Genomic DNA, 17,089 nt, shown 5'->3' on the forward strand with positions numbered 1-17,089 from the left:
GAAATTTAATTACATTTCCACACAAATCTTAATTACTATATAAAGTATAAAAAATGCATATAATAAGAAAATAAAAAATGAGAAAGAAAACACAAAATAATTAGTTCAAAATTTATTTATCAAAAATAAAATAAAAAGTTTATTTATCATGGTTAGATGAACTTCTAAAATCTGATGTAAAAATTGTTACAGTCGTTCGCACCAATTCTGTCAAATGCTCGTTTGTTCGCTGTGAACGACATTTTGATTTTTCGTGGAGGATTATTAACGATTCATAGCTATATTATGATGTACCGAAAATGGAAAATAATCGGCAAGCAGCTTTCTTTTAATCAGGATATTTGAATTCTGGCACAAGTTTCCAAAATTCAATTATGGTATTTGACTTGTGCTACATTACTAATACCTGATCTTCTTTCAATTCTGATGACATCTTTTTCAGCAAGTATTAATAATTCAGATATATACTTTATTTATACCTATGACGGGGCCCTCTACTGCCACGGCTAGTTCCAAGGGTTTGGAAGCAGAGGTTGTCAATGCCAAGAGGAGTCACAGGCCAAGGTCTTCGGATGGTTGGTAATCAGAATAAAACTCATAGTCGGTAGATGGTCCATATATTGTTCAAGTTCACAAAAGTTCACAAAGGTTCACAATGGTTCATCAAATTATAATTAATAGTGTTCAAAAAGTTAATATTATTCACATAAATGTTCGAAGCACTGTATACGGTCATCCGTCAAATGATAAAGTACATTAACACTCGTAACAAAGAAATATTAATTCGGAGAAAAGTTTCATATATTAAACTTAGATTGACAGTCAGGTTCATGCGACCCGTTGAGCAGCAGTTAAAGTCGAAAAAGATTTAGGGCCTCCGTTGAGGAACCACTATACGAAACTATATTTCTCGTTCGAAAATACTAAAGTACCAGATAGGTATTTATGTTTGAAAATTATTCGCGAAATTTTTCTAAGTCGGGGTTAGGTATTTATAAATGATTTCTCGCGCCGAAACGACAGAGTCCAACTTTAGGTATTTTACCCGTAGAAGGAAAGGGGGAGTTGGGTGGTCCCAAACTCCTGTGCGACTCGCACAAATATATGAATTTGTATGGAAATGTCAGACCGACGTCCAGCGTGGACCCGGTCCAAGAAGCAGTGAAAAACTGGATACAGGATACAAAAATCCTGGGTTTTTATTTGAATCGGGAGATTTCATCCCCTAAGACGAGCGTTCTACGGGTCAAAAATCCGCATATCATTTTCACTATGAGATTTGGACTTAATCGATTGCCCCGCGAAACCGCAAGTCGCGAGAGAGCTGAAATCAACTGTATTCGGTGGGCGCGGGCTGCCGGCATAAATCCGTCTTCGCGGTATCCCGCCGAGCGTGGGATTTCACTTAGCTCTCCATACAATGAGTGCGTTTTTTAGCTTGTATTGTATTTTTAGATTTTAATTAACCAAGCGAAAACTCAACGCATCGAAGAGTGTGATACGTCAATCTGCTCGTCACCGTTCAAGCTAGCATATGAGTATACACCCTGCGATGTAAGTCTCTCCCTGGCTGAGTGGCGGGAGCCACAAGTTCGGACCCATAAGTGGGCCGCCCACGCGCCACGTGTACATTTATGATAAAAATTAAAATTATTAAAATACTAGGTCTTATTCTCTATGTATACATATAAATGTTATATCTAATTAACTTATAATTAAGGCGGTAAAATTAATGGAATCTGACCTGTTTCTGAGCCCTATATCTCGCGAACCTTTATGGTTACGCGTACTATGGAATAACTGAAATCTCCGCGGTCCGTAGACGCGTACGTCATTTCAAATTTTACGTTGATCGGACACGCGCAGCTCTAGCTATCCTTAATAATGTGTTTGTATGGAGATCTCGCGGCTGTCATGAATTGCGTAACAGGGACGGAGCTCCACACATGAGCCGGTCGGCTGCGGTCGCGGTCTAAATCGCGGATAAAAATTAGAAGTCAGAGGTATTCAGTACCTCGTGAATGGTTTAGATGCTATGTAGATGCTATGTATGGAGCTCAGGTCTGGATAGATTCTCGTCTAATTAAATTAATTAAAATATTGATTAATTATTATCTAGCTTAATTTCGCGGATCTAATTATGTTAACATTATACTCTAATTATAGCTACAGATTTATATACTAACGTCGGTTTACAATTACACACGCTGACAATACCTAATCATCGCAGTTATACAATACTAGATCCATTTATCTTAATTACATTATTACATTTACTCGAAGTCCAATACAGTATTATGCTATTTTAATATTTATATACCTATCAAATATATATTTAACATGGCAAAATATCTATTACTAACATGATATACCTATTACTACCATCTTAATTAGGACACATAATCTTCGTACTACATCTTATTAATTGGATTTTAATTACTACTTTATTATTACTCCGTCGTTATTTACATTCTTACCATCACTCCTCATGGTCCTTGTGACCGACTTATCTCATCTACAGTTTACCCTGGGGAGCAGTGGGACCTGCTGGGGCAACTGCAGGACTTCCTCATACATCATATATGGCTTGTCTTTGTCGGGGGTCGTAAGCCTATTACTTTATAACCGGTGGTACATTGACTATTTTGATCAGATCGAGCGATTGGATGGTACCACTCCTTATGGGAGTGTCCTCTCAGGAGCATACTAAACGTGTTCGTGACACCTACCTATATTTTTATCCAGAAATATTGGGAGCCGCATTTGCCCACGTTTGTTATATAACATCTTTGATTAAACCTAACTTAATATTGAAAAAAAAAATATTTGATATTTTTTATCGGTCAGTGTTACGTCACCGCGCCGACAAAACTCGCCAATACATATTAGATTGTTATGAGATATTTGCTAACAATGATTTTCATCATATGAACCTATATCACCATAATTTTGAGGCTTTCACAAGGTACTTATATTTTTATGTAGTTAATTGTGAGTTTAAATATTTGTATGCGTAAAAAATGTTTCATTCCTTCCTTATTCAACTCAAATTCGACTGAACTAAGAAGAAAATGATCGAAAGGGATTTACATAAAATTTAAAAGACCGATTTTTTTGGGTATTTATATGAAAAATTTGAGTTAATACAGGGTATCAGTATTTCACTTACTTATAGTTTACAGTACTTTTACTTTTATAGAAAACTAGGTGAACGATAAAATAATACCTAGATACATACTTACTATATTCACAATGCTATTTATGTATTTTCATACCAATGCTTTTCGACAATGAACTTTGACGATCCCTACCAAAAATGTAACCGAGATGAAAAATCAATTAATAAAAGGCAGAATTAATATTTTGAACATAAATGTCGTGATGATTTTTGGCAATAGTGCGATTTTTATTCATTACGCACGGCATTGCCATCTCGCGTTCTATTTCGTAAGTATATTTTTTTTTAAATCGTAACTTTTATGGATCAGTGTTTTATTTGCAATCTTGTAGCAAATTTTCCACTAGTTGATTAACAACCTAACTGAGATTGCATGTAATGTTTTATTGATCAAATTTCACCTCATCAAAGAGCTCAAGGATCTTGAAACTTGGGTTTTAAAAACCAATTTATCTGCTGAACCTTGGTGGTACCTACATTTACTGGTAGGTACGGTACGACTGCATCAAAACGGGACAGTATGTTAGCTTTTTTCAGTTCTTAGCGACGGACCAGATCATCACGAAGAGGTGATTTTAATGTATCGAATTCAGCTCATTCCAACTTTCATTGATTTTTCTAATTGTTAACTAATATGTTAGATATAATATTCTATTTTCAGTCCTAACTGTGCTAAGCGGGTTTTTATTATCTCGAAATGGTGGAATATGGAGGTAACTGACTTTGAAACTGACAGCCTCAATTAAACATAATGTAATTGTAATATGTAATTTATATAACATACAAGTGTCAATTAATTAAATATAATATGTAATATATTGGTAAGTGTTTGTTTTTTTAATACAGTATTAAATGTCTGTATTATCCGAGTTTATCGTTAATGCTTTAACATTGATTTCTATGTGTCGATACCACAAATAGTATTTACCTACTTTTAGGATCTTGCGATGAATACCGCTATAGTAGTAGGTATCTGAATTTTCCATGGGCTGTGATGATGTGCAGGGCGGCACGGATAGCCTTAGTCGCGAGCGGGTCGGTGGGGTGGGCGGCGGCGACGGGGGTGCTGGCGGCCTTCCTATCGACCGGCGTCGCCCGCCACGCCCTCGCCGGAGTACAACTTTTACGTCGCACTTCGCCAGGAGTAGCGTCGAGTAAATTGAGCCATTGAGCGTCGCAGCGTGTTGTGACGGCGTCCAACTGCGCCGGTATAAACACAGCGCCACTCTGCGACTACTTTGTTAATACTACATTTTATATATAAATCTAACAATACACACTACAGTTAGTACAAAGTAACGTCTTTTAGATGAAGCTTTCAAGTCGTCAGATATATTTCGATACAATTGAAGTATTTGCAGTTATGTACCTAATTCCATATTAGGTACTAGGTACCTACATTAATAATTTCCACCTAACCTGACTGATAACTGAAATTATATCTAATTAATTTTAAAAATCTACTAATAATTAAGTGTGAGTTAATAAATTAATATATTATCGTCGAAATAGCACAATTAAAACAAGTAAATCAGCATGGCATGGCGTACAGCGAATAGCCTGTACTTATCTATTTATCGTGATAATAAATTTGTCTATTATTTGTAACACTATTTTTTATTCATTTGACAACCGTCCAATTCTGCTAGGTACCGAAACTAATGAAAAATTAAATAATAGTGTATATCTACATATAACAGGACATAAAACGGATTAGACTGCATCTACGGCCATACTGGCAATGCTCATCAAATTGCTGGTAACTTGTAATTTTTAGTGATAAAAACGACCTTATGACGGGATGAGCATTGTTGGAGTAAATGAAAATTAAAGTTTAAATGGATGTTGGACAAATCAATCGTATATCGGCGATAGGTCGAAGGGATGACTTCTACCTCAATAGACGACCTTGAATCGCCGTGTAATAGTAGTGTATTATTACGAGGTAGTATATTAATGTATATATATATATATAATAGGTGTCACCTGACCGTGGTTATTTTTATTTAATTTAATCGGTAAGGTATTTTATAAATTGCTAACAATGAATATTTGCGTATAGTAGGACCTAATTGTCCTAATTGGTGATTATTAAACCACTACCAGACTTTGAATAGGTGCATATCGTCACCATTAGGGAATCCAATCTCGAGCCAAAATTCTGATCCCGGGATTGGCATTTTTTCCCATTTTTAATATAAAATTTTTGTATTTACAAATAACATTGTGAAAATCGGTCAAAAATAAATCCAGTATAATTTATACTATTTAAGACATTTATTGTTATTATTGTATATATACGTTCAATCTTGGAATATACATAAGTTTAATGGAGTAAATAATATTGTAATATAAATAATAATGTGAATTTAATATGAGATTGCTGTTTCTGATAGTAATGACTTAATGAATGGATTAGCGAGATTTAAAATAGTAAAGCAAATAATCATGGTTTACTTATGGCCTTTCCGCTTCATAAATCTAATTAGTCAGCCAAATATGAAACTGCCGTAAAACGTATGAGATCATGGTGGAATTACTTCCTGTAACTTACTGTTAAAAGTGCGAAGCATTGTTTTTATCCAATCTTTCTCATTTTTATTAATTTACGTGAAAAAATAAAATGAATCGGCAACTTACACATGAGTATAACTCGAACTTCATTCAAACTCAGTTTATTTCTAATGTAGTTATTTGTTATTAAAAGTATTTTTTCTGTTATATTTTATTTTCCATAAAAATTGATAAAAAGTCAATCCCGAAAGGTTCGGGATTATGTTTATCAATCCTGGGATTCATAGGTATCGAAAATAGCTCGGGATCCCGGGATTGGATCCCTAGTCACCATCATAATAATATATCAGCAGGGTTTGTAAGCCGATGGATTGTGGTGATTGAAATTGAACCTTGTTAATTTTACGAATTCAAGTTTGAAATTTGCCGCCACTCTTATATTACCAATAATACCGTCGTTGTTGCAAAGGACGAGCGAACTTTTTTTTTACAGGTACGGGGGAGTCAGTCCGCTTCGCATAGTCATCTTTGTAACATATTATTATCTCTTCCAAGCGGCATGTTAAAAAAGGGGGTAAAGGAAGCTATCACGTTGGCTCCCAAGCCCCACTATGTAATTGAATTTAATATGTGTTAAATTGTTTTATATTCTTCCGGAAAATGACATGTTATGATTTACCATTCATTCCTCGTAAGAAGATCCTGACTTATATACTCGTATCTGCGGTCCGTTTAAACGTAACTTTAAGACGAACCCCTACCTACCACAGCCACCTAGCGGAAAAATACGAAGCTTGCAATTTGAGTCATTTTTTGATAATTTATAATACGAACGATGTTTTTATAGTCAAAAATCTTTTAGGTAGGTACAATATAGAAAACTAAATAGACTAAATGTTAATAATAAATATTTCCATAAAATAATATGTAATAATACGATGGGATCCTTTAACAAATTCACATTTTATAACATTTTTTTTAAATTGTAAGTTTCTCTTTGACTTAAATAAAAAGTATTTTTCTTTTTAATGTTTTTAGATACTTACATATTTATTAATTAGTAGATAGAGTTTAAATTGTAAATTATCACAAAAATGACTCAAATTGCTAGCTTCGCATTTTTCCGCTAGGTGCCTCTGGTAAGTAGAGGAACTTACGATTATAATACCATGTATGATTGATCGAATGACGCCTGTGACAAGTTGAACAGGTCAGTTGTTTATAATCGTCATTAAACACCGCTAAAAATTGCTTCCCGAAAATACTGCAAGACTTACAGACAGGAGACAGGCTAAAACTGGTTCTGAATCTTGAAGATTATGTCACAAATATAATATGTATAGGGTAACTGCATTAGTCCCCGGACAGCTTCAGTATACGGACAGTTTTGTACAAATATAACGAAAATAAGCAAAGTATGAGAGTTTCATATGAAGGATGACTCACATATTGTGCCTGTATTGTTCCTTGACCAATAAAATTATATTTGTCACGCACAAAGGAATTCATTCTATAGTATTACATTAGTAGTGGTGCACATGCTGACTCAACAAAAAAAATATTCGATTTCTTAAAAAATAATTAGTGAACGAAGGATACAAAAAGTACGTTAAAACTATGATTATTTCATTTATTCGCTTCAAAGATGTTTCATATTATTCAGTAATATGTTCTTGTATATTATTCAATGATAAAAATAATGTATTTTGTTAAATTTAGTTAAATATTTGGTGTCCGGCAACTAAAGTGCAAAATTTTATCTTTTTTTAGTTGTCGGACGCAGTGTCCGGGCACTGAATTTATAAGAGACATTGAGTATTTGTGTGTGTACAGTATCACATCGAGGCTTGATTGGTTTCATACAAGTTAGAAAAGGACAAACATAGAATTGTAAATATTTTTAGTTTTCGGACACGATTTTATAATTTTGATCCTGCTGTCCGGCGACTAAAATTCAATATTGAATGACCGGACAAAGCTATTTTCTAATTAATTATTATGTATTTACACAATAGCTGGTACGAGTACGTCAAATGCAAGCACCAGTTCATCAAGTGTGAGCAATTTAACATTAAAATCTCATCTTTTTTACCCCAAACCTACTCAATTTGGGAGTAAAAATAGAATAATAAGACACTGTCAAAGCACCAAGCGCCATTTCTTCGGAAGCGTGGAGGAAGATCATAGAAGAAAAAGTGAAGGATGACAAAAGTACAGCAATTCATAAAAATGAAAGGTCTTCCTTAGAAAAGAGAAGACAAATAAAAAAAGGAAAGCGAAAAAGGCGATTTGCCAAAATTGTTCTGATGAATTAGAAAGTGATGTTGAGGATGGTTTATTAAAGAACATTGGCTGTGATGGATGTGTTCGTTGGTTTCACCTTAAATGCACGACAATGTCTATGTTATCTTATAGTGAAGCATCACTAAAAGATTTTGTATGTAATTTTTGTTTAAATCTTAGATCTAAATTAATATGTTTATCACCCGTATAATCACTCAGACACCCGTATTACGTTGAACCCCGGTTCTTTGTAGGTGTTTAGACATTAAGTCACATATCCAGCCTATTGGGTTGGGTGTATAGCACTGAAGCATTTTTTTCTCTGTAAAACTACTGAAGAGTGCTTGATTCAAGCATGGATTTTTTACACTTAGTTCTCTTTTATATTTATGATTGAAAATAGCACTTGAAAACATTTATTTTTCGTCAGAGAAGGGATTAGGATTAGTATTGAAATTTATTTTAGTGTGTTTGGAAATATAATTATGGTGACTGAAGTGTTGAACCTTTTTAAAATTATCAATGGCAATAATTTAGTTGCCAGCAGTTCTCAAGTATTTTTTTTTTTTGTAAGTCTGCTTTGCATATTATAGAACACAAACAAAAGTTACACAGTTTGAGATTTTTTGGATGTAATAAAAATTAATGTCAAAATTTGGTGAACTCACTTGAGATGTTTATTAGTTTTACCATTTGATTTATGAAGTTCAGTTTTTTATTTCATTTTGCTTTGCTCAATTTGCACTCAAAATTACTTCGACAGAACTATATGAAAGAAACACATTGAATAAATAAAAATATGTTTTTTTTTCAAGTTAGCAGTTGCTTGAGAGCTCATTGTGAACTATTTCTGCTTTTATTGCATCACTGTATTAACTAAAATTGTTTAAACGTGAAAAAATATTTTTTTAACACCAAAACTTGTCTTATTTTCTATACGAAATAATCTGTCCGACCACTAAAAATAGTACGTCCGGAAACTAAGATTGTGTGTCCGGAGACTAAAAAAACCAACCATTTTCTTAACATGAGAAATATAATAGTAATTTACCTAAATATAGATTTTTAAAATATTTATAAACCAAAAGAATATATATGTAAACATTTATAAATCATAACATATTTTGTTTTCTTCTAAAAATGGAAAAGATAATCGAAAATAAGGTGAGAAAATAGTTAACTGTCCGGATACCAGTGCATTTACCCCACCTATTCGAAGAAATGTGTGGGTATGTGGGGTGGTTTTGGTACGTGAAAGCTCGTGGTGCTGAAAGGTTTGAAAGCTGAAAGCTTGCTTGGGGGCCGCTGCAGGATGTGGGGACAATGGTTATAATTACGGATTTTTTATACCCAGTCTGAAAAATATAATTATTTTCTGACAAAATAACCACCTCATCTACGGCCACTGTATACCTGTAGGTTTTCCCTACTTTTCATAGCTTCTCACCATGATACCCAACCTTCAAGGAGACAACGGATGATAAGCTATTGTTAATAATTTGAATTCTTATTTTCATTCTGATTGCTAGATAGATTGATTGCTAAAATAAATTAGGTACCTACATAATATTATATAACTTTCGTACAATACTACTAATATAACTGTATCTGAGAATTAAAATGCGAAGAATTACATTTTAGCGAAGGTTTGTCTTTTTGTTTGATAGCCAGGAATGTGCAATCGAGTTGTGGCTGTGGATTGGGGGTGTGCGGAAGAGATAAGGACGGGCCCTAGACGAATGTTGTGACGCGCTATCGGCGCCGACGCCGTGTGACGTCACGGACGCCCGCCCTTATTGCGACGTTCAAATTATAATATCTGGGACACTGATACAGTGTAATAAGCCTACCTTTACTTCAGATACTTATGCTAATAGCGAAATAGAACTTTATTCCTCACTTTACTGTATTTTAATTTGAGTAACGCTAGAAACACAGTTGGCGGTAGAGTGACCATAAAGATACGGAAATAGTGAATTACATTAACTGTAGGTATCTGTTTGTACATGTGATAAATTTAATGGTAGGTATATGTAAGTATTTCGACTATGCATAGTAGTCAGCGTTAGACACACTTTTGACTTTTGAATTTGAGAAAAGGGACAAATAACATCCGTATGATGGTCCATGGTGAAAATAGTTGCATCTGCAGTATGCCGATATTAAATCAGATTCCATGTTTCTTTCTTCAGAATTTCATATTATTCAGTTCCTATCGAGACGACTATAGATACATTTAGCGTCCCATAACTCTTTCCTCTTTAAGTATAATTAATAGCAGTTGCATTTTAATAGTGCTTGTGTCAATATCAAATGGAGTAAAATTAATCGACATTGACATGAGGAGTATTCGAGTATTTGAAAGATCATTTAGGATCTCTGTATAAATAGATGTCCTGAAATAATAAACATTGTTTTCTTGGTGCGGGCCGATGACTTTGATGACGTTTTTATGATTTTTGGAAGAATTATGGTAGTTTTATTTTAAATTTACATATTATTTCTGAAGAGCCGCGATTTGCCGACCCCAGGAGGTAAAGGCAATACATATTATAAACCTACATAGAAAACCATAATAGATGATATAGGGCGGTATCTTGATATTTAATGTTAATCATAAGATAGTTTTATTAAACTTATACCTACACACAATGCTTATTGAATTTATTCGTCGCAATGCTTGTCGAGAGGTGTAGTAACCCGAGCAGGAAAATAATAATTATTAGAGTAAAATCATTAGATATGACACCGAGTAGACAAGGATCACTTCAATAATACTAAAAATAGTATGTCTCACAGTTTGCACAGTAGTAGCAATAAACTAGGTAGGTACCTACATGTAATGCGTACGTGAACACAGTGGCGGATTTAGGGATTTGGGGACACGAGTCACTGACTTTTTTTGGGCACTCCACGATAAAAATAAAATAAAAACAATAAAATCGAACTATCAACAAAACAATCAAAGTTATTTTTTTTCCTAGCATCACATATCGCTAAAAATAATCATTGTTGAAGATAAAAATCTTAATACATATTACCGGTTTATTATATGCCTCTTTGCTGTTAGTTGCAGTGAATAATAATTATTGTATGAATGGTTTGAACTGTTTCGAGGCCGCCGTTTAAATCTTTTGACGAATCGATTGCATCATCCACGTCAAAGAAAATCGCCGCTGCGCGAACGCTTGTATTCAGAAAATGTATGGTAAAACCATTAGGTCGATGCACAAATAATGGCAGTATTCAAGCCGAATGGAATTTTCCAGGGGCGGCTCTACCTTAAGGGTTCATAGGGACCATCCCCACATTGTTATCATGTGGAGAATGTGTAAAAAACGTCCGATATTTTTATCATTGTCATAATATACTTACTTAATAAAATTATTAAATGAATTATTTAATTTATTTTATCAATCTAAACCCGTCGCAATTTTAGAGAGATATTTATTAATTTTATACAAATAAATATTATAGTAATAATTGTAAAGTATGTACTAACATAATAATGATTACGCGATATTAAAATAATTTATTAAATTAAATTCGCACTATTTCTCAGTGACACCTATGTACAAATTGATAAAGCTATGGCGTCTATTTTTCGCTGATCGGGGTCACTCAGTCCCATCCCGTTGCTGCGGTACAAATATTTTTTCTACAAAGTATGTGAATGCATCAGCGTTATTATACGCCTACTAGGGACAGAAAAGAATGACCCAATAGGTGAGTAAAAACGGTCATTGTATGTTGTTGTTCAAAACTAATGATGGTAAATCTATAATAATTATTATTATCTATTAGTTAAGTTTATATTTTTAAGCACGATTTTTAGATGTGATTAAGTAACGACTCAGATAATCATATTATTTATTCTGAAAAAATACTCATTCCCTCATTAATAAAATCATATTATTATAAGTAGGTAGCTTCGTACATAATGTACCTATAATAATATTAGAATCTAGGTAGGTAGATACTTGTACATATATTTGATAATAAATGTTTAAACCCCATCACCCAGAAAGTCGTCGAGCCGCCACTGGAATTTTCAATGTTTGACTGAGAATCAGCGAGATTAGCTTCCCACGTGAGTGTGAGCAGGTAACATAAATTTAGATACCTACCTGCTACATAATAATATTGTTATCTCTAAAGAACTTCTAGGAAGCCGGTATTTGCTGCTATTTCATTATAATCAGTGGCACCACAAATCATTATTCGAAAGTGCATTAACATTTTCTTAGAAATTAGAATACCTACTACTTAAAGATTTTGGTTGGTTTATTTTCCTGGAAGGTTTGAAAATATCTACATTTTTTTTTTAAAGAAATACCTGAAATGAATAAATGCGTAGAGAAAACCAAATTCAATAATTATGGATATATTACTGTGTATTCTACCGAAGGTATGGTATGGTAGGGTAGGTACCTCGACGACTGTGACATATTTTACGGAAGAGAGTAGGTGCACAATAATATTAACAAAAAAAAAACACTACTTTAGTATGCAGGTAATCTTTTTAAAATCTAAGTGAGAATCTAAACATAATAAAAGATTATGAAATACTATCTAAATAAATGTATCAGTGACGGCATATGCAACAAGGGCGGGAAGTGCCTTCTTGACTAATATTTCGGGAGCCTCAAGCCATTGAAAACCTCGGTTACATGTAAATTGTATCTCAGTACTATACGACCCAAAGAGGTTGGACGGTCCTTAATATACGACCATATATTTCTGATACATACAATATTTCACGGTAAAGTGTGATACTGCGAACTGCATACGTACACATTACCGGACACGGAAAACCTCAAGTGCTTGCATTGTTCCAAGTTGACCTAATATAGTTTAATATAAAAATTATAAAACTTACACAACATCGTTAGTGTACCGCCACTTTTTGGTGGTCATTTGGTGCCTCCGAGTGTCTTATGTCACCTTTGCAGAAATGGTTTTGAAAAAAAATCATACCTACATTAAAAAAATCTTATATAAGTACGATATAAACACAACACTGCATCTGAATTTTTAATTAATTATATCGACTTCGGGCTAAGATACACGGCGCTGCAAATAGACGCAGACGGCGGCGCGTTAATCAATGTTAGCACCATCATAATTCGCGTCAATTATGCAGCGCCGTGTGTCTTAGCCCTTAGTGGGTACCTACACATTGAACGATTGGTAGGTATAGTCACATAGTGAAATAATTTAATCCTGAACTTGCGCAGATTGCGATTTCTTCTGGTGCGTACGAATTATACGAGCCGAATTTAATTATTATTACCTAAGTATAATATTTCTGACTGCGCTTATTACTACATCGTTTTCTCTAGCTCAGCTCTAACTTAAATCTAACTACATCATATTATTTCCTCTTAAAACTATCGAACTTCACGCTTATTTAGTATGTTTATACGTGGCACAGCCATACTACATACCGGCCAAGGTGTCGAATAGTGCATTCCAATGGTAGTGCCATACTGCCATAATATATTTCGCGGGAACTTTCGCTGTTAACTTCGAATGTTCGCTATAAATGAAAACTTTCGATTATTAATTTCGTGTTATTAAATAATTAGGAAGTGTTTTATGTGGTAAGTACTACGTACTTGTAAGGCTGCATACACACGGCATTGCAGTAGACGTGCGTCGACGCAGGGTCTTATTTGATTCCAATTGCATCCGATTAGAATCACATGGTAATGAATTTAATTTAACACCTATACATATTTACTGTCTTTTTCATAATAAGGGATTAATCAATTGGCTATCGATACACAATAATAAAAAAAATGAAAGATACATAATAATAATAATATGTATGCGTCGCGCGACGAAACCACGTAAGTACTTTTTAAATTTAAAATGATAATGTGTAGGTACGAATACGTAAACTAACGGGCGTCGCAGGTGACTTTTTACTGTTCATGTAAAAAATTTGCAAAAAACGTGCATGGAAATGTTACTTTTTAATCAACGGTTTAAGAGTATATCGCAACCCCCTAGAAATAATGCAACTCATGGGTTCGGAACCCGTGATATAAAGTCATTGATAATAGTGTTTAATTATTTACATTAGATTAAAAGCCATTGATCCTCTTTTGAAATGTATCAAAAGAGGCACGTGTTCTATATTGCATATCGGCAAAAATAAGTAAGTACCTACCTATGTGTGTGTATGAATTGAGATAAATCACAATGACGAAACAAAAAGTTGGTACCACGATGAGAGGATAATCATAATGCAATGTGCCTAATTAATTAAATATTTTTAATTTGTTATACAGAGCTCGTCAATATTTTATAAAGTCGCTTTTTGGCGACTGTCATGCCCGGCCGGTATTTAGTATGTGTATTGGATATGGGTAGTGGCATGGCCCCCACAAGGGGGGGGGGGGGGTGACAGGGCTCTAGCCTGAGGGTACGGGCTAAGGAGGGGCCCGGCGAGGCGAGTCGACCAGATAAGTGAGATAAACACACATCACAAATTTGCATTAATAGTTAAAAAGTCGTCAGCATTTTCCTTCCGATAATATTATTATTTTAAATTATGTGGTTGTACGGTACAGCTCCATAATTCCAATGGATATATTAAAATATACAAAAAAAAAACACTAAATATGGGTAGGTACACATTAATTTTACCGCGTACCTACACGATTTGGAAAACGCTACTGTAGAGGGTCACATTGCCTTTATCCTTAGCGATGGGTCGGGGGGGCCGCCAAAGATCCTAGCCTGGGGGCCTGCTTTAAGATGTGGGGGCCATGGGTAGTGAGTGGGTACGACCCACGATTGTACTTACATGATGGAATATGAAAAATTAAAATAAATTCTAATGAATTTGAGTTTAGTACCTACTAATCCATTCAAATCGTTTTCAGCGACCCGGGTTTCTGTCTGGGCAATTCTTTACTTAGGTGCGAGTAGGTACCTAACCATAATGTCAAAAGAGCCACAGGCTGCCAGCATTCATGAGAATGAGGGAGTAGCTTTTCCTGGAGGCGGTCAAGACCCACATTGGGTTGTATTCTAGACCCCGATGATGATATTATATTTTTTTTTACAAAGTGGATGTTTGTATTAATAGGTTATTGTTTTTTTAGCCACTCGCTCAACATATTAAGTATGTACCTACCTACTTTGAATTTACTTTACTTTGACACAAACTGAAAAACAATAGGGTAAGGTAAGGTATTTTGGCAGTAGTTTTTGAAAAAATTACTACCAAGTAACCTATCGCTGTATACGCTTCAAATACTCACTGCTAGATGGAAAAATATCCAGAAATATTAAAATAATTTACAAGCGATAATTTGCACACGTGTATTCGCTACAGTGTTGCCAACCGTACTATAATTATAGTATTTGTACTATAATTTTGGTCCGCGTACTATGTACGATATAAAATAGGTATAGTACGCCCAAAATACTATAATTTTGAATATCGTACTATAATTTAATATAAAAGTACTATAATTTTGCATTTGCCATTTTGCAATCGACTCGTCTTCGGAAATTTGAAAATCTGCGGCCCGCGTCTTCTCTTCTCGTAAAAGTTTTTCCTCTCTGCGTATTTTTCCTAAAAAAAACGAGCCGACTATGAAAATTGTGGAACCTGCGGCCCGCGGCAAAATATTTCTCCTAAAAAAAACGAGCCGACTATGAAAATCGGGGAACCTGCGGCCCGCGGTGAAATATTTACACATTCTATTAAATTCTCTGTTATTTTTTTTCTGAGAAACAAAAAACTTATACATTTTCAACAGATGACAACGCGTACTATATTTTATCCCCAAATACTATAATTTTGGAGGCTCTGTACTATAATTCCACTTTAAAAATATGGCAACACTGATTCGCTAGTACTAAACAGTAAACCGTTGGACTTGTTGGAACAAGCGTATTTTGTTGATTTCGCGGAGACCTGTTTTATTTAGTTTACTGTGATTAATGTTATAACTTTTACAACTGGGATCAAATTTAACTATACTAGTGTGATTAAGAAATAAACGTAGTTTTTTGTTGTGAAACTATTTTGAATGTAACATTTAGTGTTTTGCTGTGATTGCTTAGCTCATATTGTGAAAATATTAACTTTTTAACCTCAAAATTATAAGTGCCCGTTATAAGAATTTTTGAAAGGTAAGATTTTATCGATTTTATTTAATTTAAAGCCGCGTTGACACGGTCCAAGTACGATCCAAGTAGACTTGGATATGAATAATTAGTATGAAGATGTCTCATCCAAGTGACAGCTTCATACTATTTATTCCTTCAGGGCTTCAATGGCCAATCCAGTCATGATAAAGGATTACTTTACCAAGTTAAATAATCTCTTAACAAAATTGGAGATTAAAAATAAGGCTCATTTAATTTGGAACGTTGATGAGACAGGTTTGAAATATGTTGTCAAACCTAACAAAATTGTGTGTCAGATTGGAAAGAGCTATGTCTACAAAAGAACATACGCTGAACATGGAGAGATTCAAACCTTGGTTGGTTGTGCATGTGCAATGGTTCTTGGCTTCCACCTTTCATCGTTTTTAAGGGCGTGAGGTGGAATGATGCCCTCAAAAAAGATTCTTTGCCTAATTCTCGCACCAGACTTTCAGGAAAGGGGTGGATAAATACTGAATTATTTGAAGATTTTTCATTGCCAGTATCTCTCCGAAAAGGCCGGTTGTATTATTGATGGACTTTCACAGTTCCCACATTGGACCAAAAATAATAAATTTGGCAAAGGAAAACCAAATTTATTCAATGACATTTTCAGCCCACACGAGTCATCTGTTACAACCTCTTGACGTGGGAGTTTATAGATCATTAAAGAGCAATTGGGGACAAATTTTGGATCAATACACTTTGGATCATCCCCATGAAAAGCCCAACAGATATATTTTTTACGAACTCCTTAATCCTGCATTTATCATGAGCCTTTCTACATCAAATATTATGAATGCATTCAGGAAAGCTGGTGCATGCCCATTTAACGATGACGCTGTGTCTGTTAAAGCCTTGGCTCCTTCGCAACTTACAGAAAGAACAATTAGTTCTCTTGAAGCTACGCCAGATCAAGCTGAAGATATTGGAAACCTACTCAGA

At 34.4% G+C, this 17,089-nt stretch overlaps 1 protein-coding gene across 4 annotated transcripts in view; it reads right to left on the reverse strand.

Moving 5' to 3' along the window:
* Positions 1 to 17,089, reverse strand: part of MESR6 (misexpression suppressor of ras 6) — a 51,596-nt gene that overhangs the window by 14,185 nt on the left and 20,322 nt on the right. For 2 of the 4 annotated variants that reach the window (XM_085946558.1, XM_085946556.1), the window contains exon 2: positions 12,855 to 12,952. The exons of the other annotated variants lie outside the window; for them this stretch is intronic. The gene's annotated coding sequence lies outside the window, so the exon portion shown is untranslated. The remainder of the gene's footprint in view (positions 1 to 12,854; positions 12,953 to 17,089) is intronic. 4 annotated transcript variants of the gene reach the window in all.

This window comes from Rhyacophila brunnea, unplaced genomic scaffold, assembly GCF_057557595.1.
Source record: "Rhyacophila brunnea isolate RB1 unplaced genomic scaffold, BYU_Rbru_1.0 scaffold_2, whole genome shotgun sequence".
Taxonomy (NCBI): domain Eukaryota; kingdom Metazoa; phylum Arthropoda; class Insecta; order Trichoptera; family Rhyacophilidae; genus Rhyacophila; species Rhyacophila brunnea.